Raw genomic sequence first — 21,099 nt, forward strand, 5'->3', positions numbered from 1 at the left:
AAGGTCAGACCATTCTATAAAGTTTCCTTGCTCAAAGGTATCTCGCAGCGTCAGGAAGCCAGCAGCGGCCCAGCGAGTGACCACTGAAAGTGGAATGTGTGGGACATCGGGTAGGAAGTTCCACAGTGGCAAATCCCTGTGGAACGGGTAGGGAGTGTTGACCATGGACCAGAATTTGGACAGAGCCAGGGATGTACTGGCTACAGGATTCGAAGAGTTTGAATCAGGGGAGATTGGTTGGAGGACCAGGGAACCGATCACTCGGTCACAGACAGTTGGTTTCTCGAGGTGAACATGTGGGGGGGTATCAATGGTATTGAACCAGTGTGCAGCAAACTGTGATTGGGCCACCACCCAGTATCTGATAAAATCGGGTGCGCTGAAACCGCCCAACGCCTCGGTTAGTGTGGATAATTTGAGGCGGACGGCACCAGAGTGCCAGAGGAAGGTGTTACATAACCCGCGCAGTGTTTGGAAAAAAGTGTCCCCGGGCCACAGGGGCAGATTGGTAAATCGGTACAGTAATTGAGGTAATACAATCATTTTGAGTATTCCAATCCTGCCTGCTAGTGAGAGGGGAAGTTTAGTCCAGCTGGAGGTTTTAGCCGCAAGGTTAGTTAGGTAAGTATGGTAGTTGTCTCCCAACCGTGACGTGTGCTGGGAGACCACCACCCCCAAGTGTTTTGCTGTGTGTGTTTTCACTTTGTGTGATTTTGAGCACTGGAGCCTCACCTACTCCATGGCCTAATATTTTTGTGTGTTACACTGCACCTTCAGTACAGTGACACGGAATTGTCTTTGAGACTTCCCACCAACTCCATTTTTTGGGGCTGACTACTGTCCCCCAGAAAACGGTAAAGTTGCCATTAACCTTACCTTAGTCACTTTAAACCACAGACCCAGTACACCCCATCTTATATGGAGCATTGGAAAGGGTTAACTCTTATCCCTTTTTGTCTGTGCCTCTTGGAGCATTGTTTCGCTCCCTTTACATTAAGACTTGGCTGGTGGCAGTGGTATCTACCCTAACTTTTCTACTGCGATTATCTTATATAAACGTGGTATTGTTTTAGGCTATTATATTAGCCTCGAACATAAACCCGCTTGACCAAATACATTTTAGTTTGGCTCTGGCTGGGTTTATTCACCATTTCTATTTGTTAAAGTCTTTCTCGTGATTTTCTCTGCGCGTCAAACCGGGGATGACTCCATTGTTCGCTGTCTTTTCGCAGGCTTCTGCACAGAAGCACTGCTTAAGGCGCCTGAAAGTCTAGGTAGGCAGGATGTGAGGGAGGGATCTTCGGACCCCTGCCATGAGTTCCCTTTGTAACCCAAGTTGCACTCCTGTTTGATTGGCTGAGGGGACTGTACTTGCCAGGACAGCCACCCTGCTGTGTGATTGACAGCCAGGCTGTATGAATGGGGGAAAACTGCATAAAAAGCAGGTCTATGGGACTGGAAAGGTAGAGTCGCCACTGGAATGAAAGAACCAATGAGGAACTGGCAGAAGAGGACCCCTACAACGACTGAACCACCCGGTGAAGCCCTGCTGCAGGTCCGAATCGCCAGAATCCGACGACAGAGAAGATCCTCCAGGAAACTTCTTCCCTTGAGCTGGTGGGACCAACCAGTTCGCTCAAACTACATGCCAGGACCACTCCTCTGGTCGAATTCGCTGTACAGAGCTAAATTGGGCCGGATAGCCAGGAAGGTCGGACCCTGCTTGGGTTTTAAGGAGCGCACCTTTTATTCGTTGCTTTGCTCTGCTGCTGGTTTCTTCCCTGGGTAGTGCAGGACCCTCCAGTCCTCCTACTTCTTCTCAGTCCGACAGTCGCTTCAGGAACCGTGAGCCTGCAGGAACAACCAGGAACGTCCGCCTCAGCTACAGCTCCCTCTCCGTTTTAAGGTACTGTGCAAATCCGGTTGTCCGTTTCGTTCGACCGCGGTGAAAGTGTTTGAAATCTTTCTCCAATCCGATGGCTTGTCCTTCTCTTCTCTTTGAACTAACTTTTGTATCAACCAACATCGTCCGGAAACCGTGCCACAAACTTTACCGTGAACTACCCTGAACTGTGTGATCTTGAGCAAAAGACTTTTGACCCTTTGACTTTGGCCCTAAGCCTTTTCTACCTGGTTCTATCTCTGTAGTTCCTCTTGTTCAATTGCCCTGAGTACTTACCTGTTGGTTTGACCTAATTTCTAATAACTTTGTTTTTCCCTCCCTTTTAAATTGCTGGAGTGCCATTTTGCTCCCACTTCGTTTTGTGAGCTTAACTTGTCTGGAATTTAAGGGAAGTGGTGTGATGTATTAAGAGTGTGATTTTTAGACTGCTTATAATAGTGTACTGTTATACAACTGAAGAGTGAAATAAATGTATATTCTTTTACTTCAAAACATTGAGTCAGTGTTTGCCTGCATCATAGTAATTGCTGTCCTTTGTGTAACTATTTGTACTGCTCACTTACTCTTGAGCTAAGTCTGGCTGCTCCACTACTGCTACCACTATAACTGTGTAGCATGGGCTTGTAGCAAAGGTGAAATTGTACTGTCACTTGTAGTCTTAATTGTGTGTGGTGTTCCCAAAGGGTACTGCATATAATTCTGCCTAACAACCTTCCTGAGGGTTTACGCGCTCATTCCACTAGGGACATGGCTACATTGACAGGCCTTCAAAGGGGTGTCCCTATTAAAGGGATAGTCCAGTAAAAAATGTTATTTAAAAAATAGATAGTGCTAGTATTATTTTTTTTATATTGCCTATTTTTTTTTAAACTTCCTATGGAAAATTTTGAGCTATTGAAGCTCAAAATTCGCAAAAGCAAGCACATGGGCGCATCCATTTTGTGAAATGGATGCCCGCCTGTGCTGGCTTTTGCTTTTGCGGCACTAATGAAGGAAAAGCCAGCCAGCTGTAGTAAACAAAAGCTACCGCTGGGTGGCTTTTCCTTCAGAGGAGCCTGAGAAACTTGGAAAGAAAAACCGCAGCGTTTTCAAACACAACTTTGTATTTATGTTTTTAAAGCTGCGGTTTTATTTCTAAGTTTTCCGGGCTCCTCCAGACCGGAAAACTTAGAAAAAAAAACACAGCTAGTGCTTATTTAAAAAAATAAATAAATAGCACTTACCGAGATTCAGCTTCAGCTTTCCTGCTCTGGTCTCTGGTCCGCGTCCTCCGAGTCCTGGCACCAATGAAGGAAAAGCCACCCAGCGGTAGCTTTTGTTTACTACAGCTGGCTGGCTTTTCCTTCATTAGTGCCGCAAAAGCAAAAGCCAGCACAGGCGGGCATCCATTTCACAAAATGGATGCGCCCATGTGCTTGCTTTTGCGAATTTTGAGCTTGAATAGCTCAAAATTTTCCATAGGAAGTTTAAAAAAAAATAGTGCTAGTATTATTTTTTTTATATTGCCTATCTATTTTTTAAATAACATTTTTTAAGAACATATGTGATGCTGCAACGCGGTCCTCAGTACACACATTTACAAAGCATTATTCACTGGATGCTTCCCATGCTCAGGATTTCGCTTTTGGTAAGGCAGTACTTTATTCTGCTCTTTAGAATTCTGAATATATAAATTCTACACCCTCCTCCAATTTTGGATGTTGCTTTGGGTGTCAAAGATGAGGAATACGTTGGAGGACCCAATCCATTTGAAGAACAAGTTACTTACCAACTGGTAACATTCTTTCGACTGCATGTTCCTCCAACGTATTCCTCATCGTCCTCCCAACCTGCCCCTCTGTAGAATTTCCCATGCTATTCCAGCTTTCGTTCCACCAAGGCTGAGTACTGTCATGCCTTTGTTTATGGGCATTTCTGCTGCACGAGGAGTGGAAAAACAGACCTGAGGCCAAGGGGCACCGTGCATTCTACATATAACTTTCGATGACGTCAACCTCGATGGAGGTCTTCGAGGGACATTGACTCGATGCTATCGCTGCAGAGCGCCCTCTGCTGAGTTTTCCGAAGCTGCCGAAGCTGGACATTACATTTAAAAGATGAGGAATACGTTAGAGGAACATCGACTTGAAAGAATGTTGCCAGTTGGTGTTGGTAAGTAACTTGTTCTACTGTTATAAACCTTTAGCCAAATCTCAAATGAATTGGCAGATACCTTGGCTTCAGAAGAATTGTCCATGCCAGCAGCAAATCGTCCGCCCCATGTATACTCAAGAGCTCGCTGTCAACAAACTGTCCATTGGAGCGCTTGAGATATGCTTGCTCATGGTACAAAAACTGGAGGAACTTCTATCTCTCAATTCTTTACATTCCAAATAACGTAGAGAGAAATCCTAATCGAAGTATACGTCTTAGACCACCAGCCCTACGGCAGCCTCTAATGGGAGCAAATCTCTTTTTGCAGCAGTCAAACACTGTTCGAACCCCACACGAGACTCAGTGTTACCAGAATCCCAGAAGAGGTTTGATGCCATCAATAAGTTCTTTATCAACAAGATCGATATCTGGCTCTACATCATGGGCTCCAAATCCTCTGACCTCCTGGTCACCATCCCTAAAAAACTTAACACCCTTGCTGCTGTTCTTAGGATAGTCACTGTCTCTCTCAATAAGGGTACATTCACAGACATCCTAAAAACAGGACTTTTATGCCCACTGCTGACAGTCCCACCTTCGACCTTGAAGACCTGGCAAACTGCCGGCAGATCGCGAACCTCCTGTTTATCCGCAAAGTTATTGAGAGGGGAGTTGCTAATCAACTACTTAAAAAATTGAGGAAATTGGTCTTCTGTGTGATTACCATTCGAGGTTCTGTCTGCCCAAATGCAGCACTGAAACCGCCACCATCAACGTTATCAGTCAAGGAGACATGCGCTTGCTAGTCGTCTTGGAATTTCTGGCTCTATTGGACAGTCAACCATCACAAAGTACTCGCCCTCCTTGCACACAGGATGGGCCTTTCTGGCACGTCCAGAAATAGTTCACACCCTATCTTTCTGGGAGACACCACATGAGATCTGCATAGTCAGAATACTGCTGTGTCACCTGTGGAGTGCCTCAGGGTTCAATTCCCCTTCCTGGTCCTTTTTAACCTCTAACTGGAACTACTGGTCTCACTTCTAGACGAGCCCAACATCACAATACACCAGTATGTTGACATTACACATTGGACAAGGACCCACAAAATAGTGCTCGCCTTCACTAATGCCTTACAACTATTTAACACGGACGACCAGTGCCTACATATAAGCGTTAGCCCACCAAGACCGAATTTGTACTGGTGTGACACCCTCCTTAACCCAACCTTCCTCTTGCAGGAATCCACTCAAAAGGGACCAGATGAAGTGTGCTTGTACTGAACACAGCGGCAGCCAAACATAGTGGGACTTCCTGGGACCAGAATGCAGTTAAGGTGAGGAGAAGGCATAGGCTCCAGCAGGTCTGCCTAGTCTTTGTCTGTCTGCTCTTCTCAGCAACCTCTCCTCCTCCTGTGCATGGACCAGAATCGGCACAGAACAGGACCCATACCTCACTTACAGGGGTATTGCAAGGCCCCAGTACAACAAAGTCCTTGCCTCATACAGTATCTATTTGCAATCATCTTTTGCTATCACCAGTCTGTCCCTGATATTCCGAGATTGACGTAAAGTGTGCTGCATCCACAATGCACTCCAAGCCCTGCTCTCCCACATGGCAACAGCACCAATTTTGGGTTATGTGAACAGTATGGAACACAGTGGCAGCGAAACATAAACGGTGGAACTGCCGGTCCCCAGTGTGGGTCAAGGTGATGAGGAGACAAAGGCTTCGGTATGCCTGCACAGTCTGTGGCTGACTCCTTTTCTCCTCAACCTCCCCTCCTCCTTTGCGTGGAGGTGAATCACCACATTTAAAGGACCCATACTCTTAAACCTCCCATTTGTGCAAGGAACTGGCATGCAGTGGTGCCGGAAGCCCCATTGCCTTAACGATCTTGCCTCATGCAGTACACACATCTGACGTTTTCAAATCCTGGGATCAGCAGCAAGTCCTCGATATATTGCTACAATTTTGAGTCAGCGCACAGAAGCCCGGACAATGTTCTTCCACTTCAGCTCTACTTTCTGTATGACATATACGGCTAAAGAGGGGCCACGAGGATCACAGTTGATCGTACAGCTCATTCAGGCACCATTAGGTGTTAAAATGGCATCAGAATCCGCTAAATAGACAGGATCTAAGGCGAAACATGAGACTAAGCGCCACAAGCACATAACCATCCGGCTTTTGGCTAGTGTGAGAAACCTGAAGGTGTCTCACTTGCTAGTCCTCGGGGGGGGGGGGATCTGTCATCCAGGTGGCCAGGACACGGGCATCGCTATTGGATCCAGTTCCTGGGGGTGGACCAGTGCAGGAGGATCACCTGGATGGGGGGGACCTAGGAGAGTGGAAGTGGGACACTGATGGGTGAGACGCGGTATCCCCCTTCTTCCAACACCTTTTCCCCATCCTACCACGTAGGATACTCAATCACTCTATTCCCCCCACCCCCATCTTTAATACGAACACTTGCGCACACCACAAAAGACGATGGACAAACACCAGAGGCGTTTACCTGACATGTCCCAACACACGGGTCAGGCAAAGTCAGGCAATTGACCAGAATCGCGCACACCTGTCGGCCCTTTCCCTTCCCCACAGGGATAAAAGGCAGAGCACGAGATCACAATACGAGCAAGGCAGACCTCACAACGAGAGAGCTAATCCAGCATGGTAGTTGAAGAGGAGGAGAAAGGCGGCCACAACCGAAAGGGTGACAAGGAGAGACTTGACCTTGACCTTGCCCTTTCCAACACAGGCCCGCACAATCTCAGTGGCAGGAATGATAAAACCGCAAACAAAACCGGCGGGGGTTTGCAGCAGATGTCAACGGTACACAGGGCCCTCCTCTGCTGATAACTAAGCTGGGGAGAGACACTTGCAACTGTGGCACCGTCCTTGACTCCAGAGAGAAGAAAAGCCAAGCAGTTCATCACAGCTGTTGAGTCGAGGGGAGAAACCAAACTGTGCTGAACAAGTAGCAAACGGCTAATTGAATAAAGTACAAAGAACTGATAATACGAGAGGGGAAATCCAGCTTAGAGGAGACGGGCACTACGTGGGTGCTCACTTGGGAAACTCTGGGCGATTACCCTGTTGATAAAACTACCGTTATAAGAAGGCCTTAGCAGAGGCTCAAGAAAGGGGTCAAAGTCGTCATACAGGGGTCTAGTAAAATCCTCTGTACATTCGAAAGTCTTTGGCTGGCAGATGATTGTAAAACTAAGGGAAGTGTATCCTGCATCCTAATAACTGTTCAAGGAATTGTTTGATTGGCAAAAGTTGGCAAGAGTGAACCAGACGGAGTGATGCTGATGGAAAAGGGGCAAAGCCTAAATTCCACATGAACAGTGTGTTGACAAAGGTGAATCCAACAGAGGGATGTCCACAGGGAACTGTTTAAAAAGACAATTAGATTTGTGAATGCCATAAGTGAAGTTGAGGAAAGCCATAGTGAACTCGACGGAGGGAGGCTAACATTTGAGAAAGGTCTGAGTCCGGAAGAGGGGGATCCCTGGCTGAAAAGCCATCACCCACTGGAAAAAAGGCTGTAGTGAACTGGACGGAGGGAGGCAAACAGTCGAAGGGTCCGAGCCCAGAAGAGGGGGATACAGGGGTGAAATGCCATCACCCCACCGATATATGAAAGCAACGTAAGAAATATTTTGAATACAAGCCAGAGTGAACCCGACGGAGAGGGAGGCTGCTATTCAAAACTGTGTGAGCTCGGAAGAGGGGGACCCAAGGGTGAAGAATCATCATCCAAGTGTAATCAAAACCAGAACTTTTGTTTACGATTTTGTAGAAAGGAATTGTTTGTGGATCTGAGCCCGGAAGAGGGGGGATCCAGGGGTGAAAAGGCATCACCCAACATACAAGCAGGACAGGGAGGAATTTTTGTTTATTATTGTGGAAAGCATCAGGTCCTCGGAGGCAAGAGACTTTTTTGTAGAAAAGAGACGTAACCACTGAAGGTCCTGATATCTGCGTAGCTGAACTGTCTCGTGCTGGGAAAGCTCAAGCGTGTGCTCTGGTTAGGAATCCACCTTGTCCCATGCTCAAAACTTGGGGAAGGGAGACCCCCGGCTACCACATCCTGACTTATAATTTATGAACACTTCTTTCTTTCTTGTGAATATTATCCCACACTCTTTTGTATTTCTTTGTAAGGATTGGCACTAGGACTGCCTTATTATTATTTGATGGTCGTAGCTTGCTCCCATTTTAGCTTTAGCTTTAGATTAGGCGTTTTTTCCAATCATCCTATACAGTTTAATAAACACCCTTGAACTGGGATCCCTTGTGTCTATCTTTACTGTTGCCACCATGAGTTCCTTACAATAGCCACACTTTCCCACCACTGCGTGTCATGTACATGGATGCATGTAAGCAAATGGACGTTACACACATTTTAAGTTGTATCATAATCGTTTAAAAGGTCGATTTACCTGCATTCGATTTGATTGTAGGATTTGTAAAGGATGTGAAAGGAAGTCTCTTTACTTTGATATCTGATTTGTTGCAGTCCTGTTTGTTGTATGGTTTCATATGAACTAATGTGATTTTTAATGCGTCATCTTAGCTAATTGTTATATTTGATGTTTGTAGGCCAGCAAATCGATGGGACGCTGCTGCTATAAAACATTTTCATAACCTTATAAAAGGTGAGTTAATCTGAGGTGAATGTTTTACGATTAGTAGATTTATGCATATTGTATTGGGATTGTGGTATTGACCTTGCTACGTTGTATTATGCATTTTCATTTAGTCAATTGTATATAGCGCCTTTCACCATCGGTATGGTCCCATCGCGCTGTAGGTTGAAAGACCTCTGAAGGACCGAAGTATGGGAAAGTTAAAAAGTGATAGAATGCATGTGTGCATAATGGCCATTAAAGGTTTTGAGGGCTTGGCTGAGTCCCTGCTAGCAACTCATTTCTAATTGGTATGTGTATGGTGGAGAGATATACACTAGGGAAATAAGCTGAGGGGGTGTGTAAGAGAATAGTCAGTTACGCGCCTAGCTACAGCCACCTTTCTAATGATGTGGTTCAACACATCCACCACCCCCAAAATCCATCTAAGTGCAATGCATTGCTCACCCCCAAAATCATTCTACGTGCAGTAAACTCCCCACCGCCAAAATCCATCCAAGTGCAATACACTGCCCATCCCCAAAATCCACCCAAGTGCAATACATTGCCCACCCCAACATCCATCTAAGTGAGATACATTGTCTACCCCTGAACTCATGAAAACTACCCTTGAACTCATGAAAACTAGGAGCAACACTGCATGCACATTGGCTATCTAGAGAGCGCAGGAGAGTTTAACACAATAGCTACCCCAGACACAGCATGATTCAACACTTCAGCTATCTACCTGTGGACGGAGGGAAACATCAAATAGTTAAGAACAGGTGTTAGTGATGTGAGTAAGAGTGGCATGCTTTTACCAGAGCACAGTAATGGCTGTGCTCCCCGCCTAAACCACCTTATCTAAGTTAGCACTGTAGGACGTTCGTCGGGAGACCATGAGCATACAGGGACAATCCAGGAATGAGAGCTTCCCTGAGGGGAGCTGCCCTTTGCCTCTGGCTCTTAGCCAGCTGCCTGGGCAAGACTGTTCTGAGGCACTCATTACAGAGGGCTTCTTCGTGGAGGAAACATCCGATCAACAGCAGGGTGGGTGGTAGAGGGGTAGGAAGAGGAAGCCATCAGTCTTGGATGCAAGATTGGCGAGAGAGGGGTGGGAAGAGGACAAGGGAGGGAGTTAGCATGGAAGGAAACATGGGCAGCAACAAACTGGGGATATATGTTAGGTTAAAGATGCTGCAGTTAGGCAGGTGGGAGCAGCAGGAATTAAATATTAAAATGAAATAAATAATGAAAGGAGAAATTGGGAGGTGGGGGAAGTTAAATAATAAAATAAATAAAGTGGAAGATGTCGGGCGGGAGTGGCGGTAAAGGAAGCCGCTAAACCTGCATACACCTGCACACAATACAGGGCCGGAACCTGTTCTCTCTGTCTTGCAGGTGTAAAGAAGGCCGTCGTGGACAAGGGTTTGAGAGGTATTTCACTTACCGTAGGTAGCCATCAATCGGAAGCCGAGTGGGAGAGAGGCGGAAGGAGGACAGGGGAGAGAGTAAGGGAAGGAAACCTGGGCAGCGACAAACAGGGGATACATGTTTGGCTAAAAATGCTGCAGTTAGGCTGGTGGGAGCAGTGGAAATTAAATCAATATTAAAATGGAAATAAATAATAAGAGTGGCAGTTAGCGGGTGGGAGTGGCGGCAAAGGAGGATGTTTACCCTGGATACATCTGCACACAATACAGGGTCAGGACCTGTTCTCTCAGTCCTGGCATAATTCTGTTATTGGGATGTTCACTGTGCTATTGCATTTACTTTTGGTGACTATAAGGTGTGTAGTGTCGCATCATGGACGGCCGCCCATGTGAAGTATCGTTTAGTCATGTGACCATAGTTAACAAAGATGTGTGATGGTGCAGGAGTAAGACTCAGAAACAAGGGGGATGTGTTGATTGGCAAAGACTTTTATTAATAACAAAAAACGGGTTTTTGGAGGGAATCCTAGCTAGCCCTATCACCAAGAGGGGTTTCTGTGCCTCAACAATTGTAGCCAGTGAAACGGTCTGTCAGAATGTCCAAAGTAAAGTACACCATCCTGTTTTCTAAATTCTAACCTATACCTCACAAACTACACTTAGTACAAGGTGAAAAGGGAAAATGTCTCTTGCCTGGCTACCTGCAGCCCTGCTTTGCAGTTCTCCATTAAAGTTAAAAAAACGATGAGGAGGAAGGGATTTGGCTTTTCCTCCTACTTTCCAGACCCGACTTTCTGTACCCACTTGGTCCACTCTCCTTCCAAATGGGGTACTCAATACTTTCACTCTCACTGTTCATCTGCTTTCACCCCGACCCACAGCCTTGGTTTACTCTCCTACCAAGGTTTATGTGTCCAACTCTCATATACAATGTTTGAATCCCTCTTTAATGCTGTTCGGGATGTATTCCCCCGGTGTGGTTTCCAGACCCCCTTAACCTTTTTACTTTGTCTTAGTGAATGTTCACGTAAGCCAGTCCATACTTTTCTTAACGTTACTTGCACCCTCTGGGTCTCCCCAACCCCGGGCTTGGCTACCCTAGTGCCTGGAGGGTCTTGGCTATGCCACCCAGTTGTTTGCGGGTCTCCCAGGGTCTTCTGTGGCTTCTCGGGCTCCCCAGAACCTTCTCCAATCTCCCATGGGTCTCTCCAGCAGTTTTACAGTGGGTTATCTGCGCTCCAGCCCCCCTGGTTATCAGCAAGAGTATTTCCTTCTCTTTGGTAAGCTTGCTGCTTCACAGGGTTCTGGCACACGTGCTTCTCCCCCCGATATCGTCTGCTTCTATGGTCTGAACTTCTGCACGTAGTAGGCCAAGCTCTTGGTCTGTGCCGAGGTGAAGACGCCATCAATCTCTTTCCTCACTCATTTTGAACGAGAGCTGGCCAATCGTATCACTCGAGAGACTAGAGTGTGTGCCTTGGTTCGCATCATTGAACTTCACTATTCTTTGTCTCTTCCTCGTCCCATTATTGCGATCACGCCCTTTATGGATCTTTTCCTTCCCAGTGGTCCCTACTTGGGTTGGATAGCAAAAATACATGTGGGTACCCGATAGGGTGGTAAAGGAACGTTGATAGGGAGTGGTGGTAGGGTCAAATGGGTACTATGTTCTCCCAGGATTGTCACTGCTCTCAATAGGGGTTTCCCTCCCCAGAAATCCTCCCTCAGAGTACCACCTACAGAGGGACTCTCCGGTATCGGCCTCGCCTCCCTGTCCTCAATGAAAGGGGCTCCCTCACCAATAATCTCTCGGGATTCGTCACACGTGACACACAAATAAAGGGCAGATCGTGTTAGAAAGCATATCAGTGTGGACGTGTTTGTGTCCCTGTGCGTTCTGCCTACAAGGCAGCATATTACATTTGCGATGAGGCAACAAGCTGTGCACATGTGCGACTCACACAGCATTTCATCCCGTCAGCCTCTAGGACAGAGCGATCGATCCGTGAACGTGATCACCGATATCGCCCACGGGAGAGATTGCGTGTGACAGAGGGTGCTTGCACTCAGAATCACACCACACCTACAGCAGCGCTAAATAGCGCGGCACCATTCACCATTGCGAACAAGCAACTGCTTGCTGTGTGCCCCGCTGAGCACACAGATTACATGCATCCTAACGCTGCCCTGCCTACACACACTCCCGGGGATTAAAGGAAATGAGCACCAGCCAACCAGACCGCTACACACTTACAAGGTGAGAGTGCAGTGGTAGCAGACAGGCCTACGCAGGGGAGTAATTCATGCCACAGGAGCCTCGGCCTGCCAGAGAACAATGACAGACTAAATAGACATATGTCTTACACTGCCAAAAGGATTCGAGCACGCAACTCTAGGGCACTCATCAGTGACTGCAGTTGCAACATAGGGGCCACTGCAAAAACAGCACCAAATTGACCTGGAATTATAAAATAAAACATACGAGATAAAGAAGGTGGTTGACAAGTTGCACAATCCAGCTCCTGCAGCTGTGGTACAGTGAGGGAATCCTTCCCCACACCCATATTCCCTTTTGACATGACCAATACCACAAACCTGGGCCCCAGATGGTCCCAGTGGATCAGAGTATTTGACGTATACCTGGGCGCTCTTGGTCCTCAATATGACAAGTACATGTAAGGTCTGTTCACACTGACAGCAGGCCCAGAAGTGAGAGACATATTTGAATTGCCCGAAGATGTTGACTATGCCTACCTTGAACAAAAACGTATCCTGAACGAACACTTTGCAATCCACAAAAATGAAGACTATTAATGTCACATATTTCACACCACCATGCAGCTACAAGGTGAAACTATGGACACATTTTGTGACGTGACTGATGGACAAGGTGAATCATTGTGACTTCCACCTAAACACAAACGAGGAAGCCATAAAGTTGTGAATCATTGTGGGCTGTGAATCTGTGACATTTAAAAATAACTGCTACAAAAAACTTACACCCTTGCCCGGATCTTGCTTAAGGACGACCACGGTGCTAGAACACCATGTTTCCACCATGAACAAGCTTCAAATTACACCAATGGCCATGATCAAAGAAGAATCGCTGCACAAAATCGGGACACAATCTGCATCGGCAAAGGATGAAAAGACATAGAAGCACCAATGTTTCCGCTGCGGATAGGACTTTCCACATGAGGGCACATGCCCCGGCAATGGGCCAAGAATGCTGTGTGTGTTGAGGTGAAGACCTTTTCAGGTTCATGTGCCGCGCTCCCAAGGTGCTGCAATTGAGTCATGTCATGCAGAATCCAAAACTCATAGACACAAATTGCCTTCTGGCCAATCAAGAGATGAGACACAGAGTGATGAATCCTAAGGACTCCTCACTAAACCCCTGCCCCAAGTCTCCTCCCATGTGACCAGGGAAAGGCAGACACTTCCTGATCCTGACTTTGGGGTTGGTGTTCTGCGGGAGGATCACCTGGGAGGAGAAAAGGCTGTGGGATGAAACACAGTATTTATCTTCCTCTAGGGAGGACATCTCCTCAATGCCAAAGTATGTAATGGCTTGTGGTAATAACCATCCTTGTGTTCCACAAGATAGAAATAGGGGTGAAAACAATGACAAACTGATAGATTTTCAGAGGAATAAAAAGCCTTGCAAAATACTAGACTTGTAAAGTTGAAGACCTCTCTACCACCCAAAGGTACAGTGATAGGAAATCTGTGATTAATAATGGCTTAAAAGAACTGCCTTCTACTTTTTGATCAGGTCTGATAACTATTTCTTATGATGATCCTTTTAAGAATTTTTTAAAGAACTCACTTGGTTGAAAAGTTAAAATCAAACTTGAAAAACTAACTTTGCCATTTTTGACTTCAAGTCCCATAATTCCCTAAGTACTGGGACGAAGAAGAAGCCTAAAAAGCCTAAAAAGGTGCAATGTTGCAGGAGTGGTCAGATTGTCAATTCAGATGACCCAAAACTGAGGGAGACATGGGCTTAAAAGTCCCCCTCAGGCACAGGCGAAGTGCAGAGAGAGAAAGAAGCACTGTGGTTCGTTCAGACTGCCCAGGCAGAAGCTGAAGGAGAGTGAGGATGCCAAGACCAGTGTGTGGCAAAAATCCGCTGTCGGTCCTGAGAGGGTCTGTGTATCTCAAATCTTGAGGTCCAGAGGTCACGCAGCAGGAAGCGTGCAAGAGGGAAGCTTTCCCCCCTGCAAACCCATTCTGCAGAGGCTGCGCAACGGGAAGGGGAATCAAGGGAAGCTTTTCTTCCCAGAAGGCTGTCTTCAGTGGCTGGCGTGCAACAGAGGGCCTTGTGGCTGTCTCTGGTGGCTGGCGAGCACTGACGGGCCTCAGGCGCCAAAGGAGTTTCTGATGCAGGTGGCCTGGACGAAGGTGGACTAAGTGAAGCAGTTTTGCGGGTCGAAAGGAGCCAAAGAAGCAGAAGTCCTACGAGTTCACATGCTGGTAGTGACCCCTGAGCGCTCCATACCTGCTTGCATGTTCAAGGCAAACATTCGGCACTCGCCTATGAGTGAAAGTGGTTCTCAATGTGATATTGAATACTGAAACATTGAACAGCAGCAAATGTCTTATCTAACAAAACCATATAACTGTAACTTTAATTGTGTGAGTCCATGGAAAGCCCAGCAACCCGAGGGGGCGATATTGTTGAGAATGAATACCTGCAAGTGTCGCTCAAGACAAATGCAACTAAAATCAAGGCAAATACAATCCTACAGATATGGCCAACAGTAGAAGTGGGCTAATGAAAGGTCCATAAATTGTGAAACCTGTTGGCCATACTTAGTACAATATGTGGTAAAATCTGGTACACACTCACATTGCCAAAGCCAAGGGAGAAGCAGAATAAGACCCTAGGTTTGTCAGTATTTGGTTACTTGTGCAGTGGGGAAACAAGAGTATCAAAAAGGCTGCCCTTCTGGAAAAGGATATTCAGAAGGAGAGTAGCATTATTCTTCAAGAGCACCAATTTTAATCCTGTTTTCCCTGAACAGTGGTTAAAGGTTTTAAAGCTATAATCTGGTGAATTCTGTGCAGCTTTTGTGAACCTCTTGTCAGTGGGTCTTAACCACAAGTTGTGAAATGCTGTTCGGGCAGGAGAGTATACCCGGATGGTGAACCTTTGGAGGAATAGCCCTGGCATGGGAGTGTAAACCAGGTAGAAGTTGAACAAGTGATACAAAGTAGTCCTGATGCATTTATGTTGCTTATATTTCTGAAGAAAGAGCTCGGTAAAGCGTTATCAAAAAGTTCTAGTCTGCATCTTTCTTTCGAATATCGAAAGGGGATGTCGACATGGGCGTGACTGTAAGACTCTCCCTAAAGTGATGTGTAGTGTACCCAAAATCCCTTTCGCGTCAAGGTCCCTCAGATTGTTTTTTTCCGCCCATCTAGTTGGTCGCCTTATGCGGAGCTCGCAAGAGTTGATATTGCTCATTAATTACTTCTTTGTCTCACGACCGATAGTCGTCTAGTCTACACTACTTCTTTTCGACAACCACTTTGTGGACTCCTACGCCGAAGACATCCACCACTACTTGGCGACTGGTGCATTGATCGAAGTCTGTCGACCTTGTGGCCTCGGGCCAGGCCCTTACAGTAGGGACCGTGGGGCCCTGGGTTGATTCTTTTTTAGAATACATTTCCTTTTCCCTTCTCTTTCCATCTTTGGTCTGACTGCCATCTAACTTCTGCTATGGAGAGGACGCCATTTAAAAATTCCTCTGGAAAGACACCTATCGCAGATGCAATAGGTGTTTACCTCGTGACCACGACAAGCGTTCTTGTAAGTCTTGCAAACTCTTTCGTCCCAAGACGTTAAAGGACAGGCGGACAAAGCAGTGGGTGGCCTATGTGATGCAGGCCGAAATTTGTTCCTCCGTTGGCGCCGTCGCTTCGGATGACGAGAACTCCAGCGACAGCCATGCCTCTGACCTGGCGGCCATAGACCGTTCGGCATAACCCTATGGTTCCCAGATTCCTGTCCCCGGCCCGACAGACAGACCACCGGTTCTGTCATGAGGAGTACACACCCCGGCGACAAGGGCACACACGCACTTAAGACAAAATGCACAACTCTTAAGGCCTCCTCGACGGACACATCAAAGAAACGCCAAATACCAACAGGCCCGCCGAAAACGTCAGTGTCTGCCAAACCTCACGGACCGGCGCCCTCCCCGTATCCGTCTTCTCGGCATGTGACTGGGCTTTCTTCCCATAAGGGCGTTCCCACAAAAAGACACACGAGTGCCGACACGTCGTCCAAGGGCATGCCAGCACCTAAGGCTCCGCCAGAGTCGGCAACCGCGACGATGCCTATAGGTGCGTCGAAACTCAGCATTCAGTGGCTGAAATTACGCGAGAGTCTTGCAGCTATTATTTTGGCAGCGGAAGAGCACAGGGCCCCCCTCCCCTCTTGTCGAGAGGAGTACTCTGAATCCCCCAGCCTCTCTCAAGGGCTTTATCTGTTAAATGTCCCCATTCTGAACAACATTTCCCTCCTGCAGACCCCTCTGCTTCATCCCTGCGGACTAGGCTTAGATTTGAGAATTATATTGATAAGATGTCCCAATTCATAGACTTCCCAGAGAAATACATCACTCCCAAGAGACCTAGGGAGGACTCCTCCTTCCCCATTCCACAAAAGCTGCAGAAGCCTCTAATTCAGTCACAAATCCACCAAGAGGAGGTATTTGAGTATTCAGAACAAGAAGACACATATGAGGACAATCCTTTTAATCAGGACACAGCTGACCAGGACCCAGAAAGGGAGCAAGATCAGCCAACAGATCAGGGGCCTTAGCTCTCACCCACTCGTACCCCAGAGCCAGACATTATTTGTTTAGGCCTGCCTTCTTCACCTCAACAAAGGCAGTCATCGCCAATAGATGACCAGATGGTATTTGATGCCATCCTAAAGAGAGCCGTTGATCACTTTCAGATCGCTACACAGGAGGCTCTCTAAGGCTCCGACTTTGTTGAGGACATTCTCAAAGATAATCTTCCCACTAGTAAGGCTATTCCTCTGCTCAACACGTTAAAAAAACGCTTTGCTCCTTCTTTGTCTCCTTCCCTCACACGGGCTGTCCACCCTTGGGTTGAGAAACTGTTTTGCGCCTCTCCATCTGACCCTATGTATATTCGAGGTCATGCCACACCGGATTCTCTGGTTGTTACAACCACCAGAAAAAGGGCATGGGTGCCACTGTCCACGGTGGAGGTTCCCCCGGATAAGGACTGCAAAAAACGGTATGCCCTCGGCAAGCGTATTACCACATCTGTGGCCTATTCAACCAGGACCGCAAATAATACAACCCTTCTCGCTAGTTACAGTGACGTACAATGGGGCCTGCTCAAAGAAGGCCTCCAAGAAGTCCCTGAACCCACGCGATCATGCCTGCTGGCTGTAGTCACGGAGGGTAGATAGGTGACCCATACTATTTTAAAGAAAACATTAGACGCTGCTGAAACTGCGGGACACACTCTGGCACAAGGGACTGTCCTCAAGAGAGACGCCTGGCTGAAAAATTCAAGCTTCAAGCCGGAGACTCAGCCTCCCTGATAAATAAACCCATAGAGGAGTCACACGTATTTGGTCAGGCTGTCGATGACGCCTTGGAGACGGCTAAAACAGAACATGAGATGCTGAAATCGCTCAACCAGATTACAGCCAAGCCTTTCCAACAGCGGGGAGGTTCAAACTCTCGTTCCTTTCGAGGTCAGTCCTTCTTCCGATCTCCCCATGGGCAATGTGGTGCTGGAGTTACCCCATGGTCCTGCGGACAAGGTTCATCTGGCAAAAGCCAGTATCAGCAAAGAGGGCAGTGTAGAGGCAGAAACTCTACTCCAAGAGGCTCCCTGGCCTCCAAATCAAAGTGACTTGCCAGTCCGGGTCCCCTCCATGTCTCCCCGGTCGGGGGATGGTTGTCATCATTAATTCACGCATGGCAGGGTATCACATCAGACCAGTGGGTGCTCAAGACCGTCACTCACGGTTATTGCATCGAGTTCCACCGGCTACCTCGATATCGCCTACCAAATAGCAGATGCCTATCACCAGCACACCTGCAAATACTGCTGGAAGAGGTGCAGATCCTTCTGGAAAAGGGTGCTGTAGAAGTTGTCCCCATTCACCAGGTAAACAAGGTAATTTATTCAGTGTACTTCCTTGTACCCAAAAAGGATCTCCCCATGGGCCTTGTGTTAGACCTGCATCCAGCGAACAAATATAACATTTTGAATGACAACATTGCAGGAAGTAATCCCACTGTTGGTGCTGGGGGATTACATGGCCACATGCATATGAAAGATGCATACTTTCATTTTCCAATGTTGCCAGCGCACTGAAAGTACCTAAGGTTCATGATAGAGGACACGCACTAACAGTTCAAGGTTCTTCCATTTGGCATCGCCTCAGCTCCACAGGTGTTCACGACGGTACTGGCGGTAGTAGCTGCTCACTTGCGCAGGCAGTCCACCCCAGTCTACCCTCACCTCGATGACTGGCTAATAACCGGGAATTTATACAGAACATGCCTAACAAATACCCAGAAAACTGTAGATCTCCTCTTCCACCTGAGACTCTCGATCAACGAGAAAAAGTCCAGTCTAGACCGCAGCCAGGTCGAACAGTTTCTGGGGGCTCTAATTCGGACCAAGGACAGCCTCGCCTTTCCCTCCAACGAGAAGGTTCAAAACATGCTGTTCCAGATTCCTCACTATGTAGCCAAGTCAATAAGTGACCGTCCGCAAAGCCATGCGACTGTTAGGGATGATGGCCTCCTGCATCTAACTAGTTCCTCACGCACGTCTGCACATGCACCCTCTGTAAGATTGGCTCTCGAGCCAATGGTGTCAGGCCAGCGGACAATGGTATGATCTAGTGGTTGTCTCGGCAGCCCTCGTTCAATCTATGCAGTGGTGGTCAAGGGAAAACCTTATGCAAGCGAAAACCTTCACCACCCCTGCAATAGAAGCCACTCTCACCACAGACGCATCTCTGATAGGGTGGGGGGGGGGGCTCAACTCCTTCATCAGACGGCGCACAGCGTGTGTTCCCAGTGGTAGCATCCAACCACATAAACTTATTGGAACTGCTAGTAGTGTTCAAGACCCTGAAGGCATTCCAACCTCACCTCCAGGGGAAGACAGTTCTAGTCCTCACGGACAGTACTACGGCCATGTGTTACTTAAACAAAGGGGCACTCTCCAGGGTTGTCCAAACTGTCACAGAACATATGGAAATGGGCTCTCAAACACAAGATGTACCTCCTGTCGCAACACATTCCAGGGGAACTCAATCTTCTGGCGGACGTACTCGGCAGAGACTTCCCACTACCCGTAGAGTATGAGTGGCAACTGCACAAGGACATTGTTCTCAATGTCTTTGCAGATTGGGGATTCCAGGAGATTGACTTGTTTGCTTCTCTGGAGAACGCACAATGCCCAGATTTCGCCTCCAGGTACCCTCAGAACCGCCCCAAGGGCAACGGTCTCTGGATAACATGGTCAGGGAAATTTGTCTACGCCTTTCCCCCGATTCCCTTGCTGAACAGGATAGTGCACAAGAGCCAGTCATGATGATTCTGGTGGCCCCGATGGGGGCCCCCCAACCTTGTTTCTGCCATCTCATAGCAATGTCAGTCTGCCCTCCCAGGAAGCTGCCATGCCCTTACAACATGCTGTCGCAAGATAAGGGGGAGACACTACATACATGCTCTCAACTTATTAGCCTGAGGTCGTAGAGTTTGGGTACCTCCACCTCCTTCAAAGATGTATGTACATACTAAGGGAAGCACGGAAACCTAATAGCAGCCATTGTTACTCCAGCAAATTCTAACACTTAGTCATCTGGTGTAATGGCAAAAGCATCAATCCTATTGAATGCACACCAACACATATTGTCCTGTACCTAACTCAACTGCTAGATTCAGGCCTGGTTTTCAATTCCCTAAAGGTCCACTTAGCTGCGCTTTCAGCATACACCACGTCCCAGAAGAAGGTTTCATGGTGGAAAATTCCAGTAATTAAAGCATTTATGGAAGGGGTAAAAAGGCATCATCCCCCTATTTCCAACCCAGCTCCCGCGTGGGACCTGCATGTTGTGCTTACCAGACTAATGCGGCCTCCCTTTGAACCAATGCACAAGGCTAGCCTTAAAGCACTCTCCTACAAGGTGGCGATCACATCAATAGGAGAGTTAGTGAACTGCAAGCCTTTTTCCGTTCAAGACCCATTCGTCACGATTCACAAGGATACGGTGGTCCTGCGCACTCACCCACGATTTGCACCTACATTTATTTCAAAGTTCCATGTGAATTAGTCCATAGAACTACCCACCTTTTTCCAGAAAACCACTAACGTGGCAGAAAGAAGCCTCCACACACTAGATGTGAAGAGAGCGTTGATCTAGTATCTGGAAAAGACAAAACCACTAAGAAAGACAAACCAGTTTTACGTTTCAGTGGCAGCTGGTAGAGAAGGGCACCCTGTCTCTAAATCAGCGATTTCAAAGTGGATCATAAACTGCATCACACTGTGCTACACTCTTGCCAAGAGGGATCTTCCCTTCACGCCTAGAGCACACTGTACCCAGGGCACAGGGGGCTACCAAAGCATTCATTGCAATTGTTCCTCTTGAGTCCATTTGTAAAGCAGCAACCTGGAGTTCTGTACACACCTTTACACAACACTACTGCCTAGATGCACATTCTAGGTCGGAGTCTCAGGTGGGACAAGCAGTGTTAAGGCATCTCTTTGCTACTCTTCCTTCTCACATCCCACCATCATCTCTGGGTACTGCTCGCTAGTCTATGCACAGCATGTGATTCTGAGCCGATTAACAAGCATCAGAAGACATGCATTACTCATAGTAATAGCATTTCCGATGATTGTATCTGCTTAGATTCACATGCGCCCACCCTTGCTCCTCTCGTGGAGTAAAAGGATCATAGACATCTTG

This window comes from Ambystoma mexicanum, chromosome 1q (assembly GCF_040938575.1).
Source record: "Ambystoma mexicanum isolate Mex_15411 chromosome 1q, UKY_AmexF1_1, whole genome shotgun sequence".
In the NCBI taxonomy this organism is placed as follows: Eukaryota; Metazoa; Chordata; class Amphibia; order Caudata; family Ambystomatidae; genus Ambystoma; species Ambystoma mexicanum.